Here is a 1,960-nt window from a genome sequence, read left to right as displayed (position 1 = left end):
AGACTATTGAATGCTGAAAATGAACTGAGAGTTGAAGGGGAAGGGGGAGGGGGGAAAAGAGGTGGTGGTGATGGTGGAGGGCATTTATGGGGAAGAGCACTGGGTGTTGTATGTAAACCAATTTGACAATAAACTATTATAAAATAAATTTTAAAAAAAAGAACAAAGGATATTCAGGCAATCCCAAGAGACTTAGCAGCTCTGTGTCAGGAACCAGAGTCAAAGACAAAATATTAGAACAAAAGATACTCCTACTGCTCTAATCATTTGGGAAACTATAAGACTTTTAGGAGCTCTGTGCTGGGAACTGGTCAAAGACTAAATGTTAGAACCAAAGATTCTCCTAGCATCCTTATTTACAAGTGTTTTAGGAGCCTTGTTTCAGGAGGTGGGGATCTACCTATCTATCCATCCTTGTCTTTCTAGCTTATTGTTTCACACTCAGCCACCTCTGTGCTGGTTCATTTGGCTCCTGAAAAAGAGACCAAAGTGAAAAGGAGATAAATTATTTATGGGTGTCAAAAATATGGATGATCCCAACAAGACCCATGTGGATACTACTATTGAATGTCCAGTCTATCAGTATATCCAGGGAGACTAGCTAGTCATCTGCTGCAAGAACAGTAATATTGGAAACCATCGATTATGGACCAATGATTTGTCCTCATTTGGGCTGAACTCGTGTAGCATATGGATTTGCATTGACCTCTTAACACACATCTGCCAGTAATACTATCATTCTACCTGAATGTCTTGTTCATCACTGTAATATCCCAAGCTACTGATTCAATAAATTTATTTTGCAGCAAAAAAAAAAAAAAGTCTAGTAACTAGCCTATTCTGAAGCAATTCACTGGCCTTCCCATCACTAAGAAAAAGTTGGACTGATATATAGTGGTCTGCCTTTTTGAGAAATTAGTTTTAAAGCCAATTAAGAAATATTTTCTGATATACAATGCTTTTTCCCCATAATCAAAGTAGAGTGATTGAGAAACATAGGATGGAAATGTGATATAGGTTTTTCAGTACTACGTTTAATGCACCAATAAGAAGATGCTTGTTTACTAGTAATTTGACTTTAGAAAATTCAGGTTTAGTAGTCTTCATACAATACTTTAGAAGATGGTACAATACTTTATTTTAATTGGAAACTTGAATTCCCACATAGAATTTTTGTCTCCTCATGATAGTGAGCCATCAGACATAGAAGCCCCATGCCTGTTAGAACACTTACCCTTTTTTTTAAGTTTTATTATTGATTTATAGTTGACATATAGGATACTTAATCTTGACTCTTCATGGAGAAATTGAGATACTAGTATATAAGGGAGAGATACTAGTATATAAGAATTGAGATACTAGTATATAAGAAGTGTTTATGGAACACATAGCATATTCTGAAGTTCCTCCTACTGCTGCTGTGTTGTGAACCAGTATAGAAACTCATGTACGTAGGAAAGCCAAATGTCCTGGTTTCCTGGGAACTGTCTTCATTTATACATCTTATTACTAGCATAATTACTAATAGCACTCTCATAATCAAAAGTTTATCAGGTTAAAATATATATTGTGATCTTGATCACATTGTGAACCATCAGAGACTCAGATTCTTCAGAATTTGTGATATAAATTGTCCCACTAGTAAAAGACTCCCCAAAAAACTAGGTCTTGGTTAAGGACAAGAGATATGTTGAATGAACAGTGGAGAAAATAAGCTAAATATACCAACCCAGCTTTGTGGCCAGCTACAGAAATGAGAACTCCAGAACCTACCTGTTTTTCTTTTCTTGCTCTCTTGTATCTATCTATCTATCTATCTATCTATCTATCTATCATCTACATAGCTCTCCAACTATCCATCTAGGTATGTATCTATAGACATATATCTCCATCTATATGTGTGGAAATCATTAGATATATACATATGGTATAATATCTATAAGATTATATATATATAATA

Source organism: Suricata suricatta, chromosome 14 (assembly GCF_006229205.1).
Source record: "Suricata suricatta isolate VVHF042 chromosome 14, meerkat_22Aug2017_6uvM2_HiC, whole genome shotgun sequence".
NCBI lineage: Eukaryota > Metazoa > Chordata > Mammalia > Carnivora > Herpestidae > Suricata > Suricata suricatta.
The sequence above is the reverse complement of the archived record's forward strand: the minus strand, read 5'-3'. Positions refer to the sequence as shown.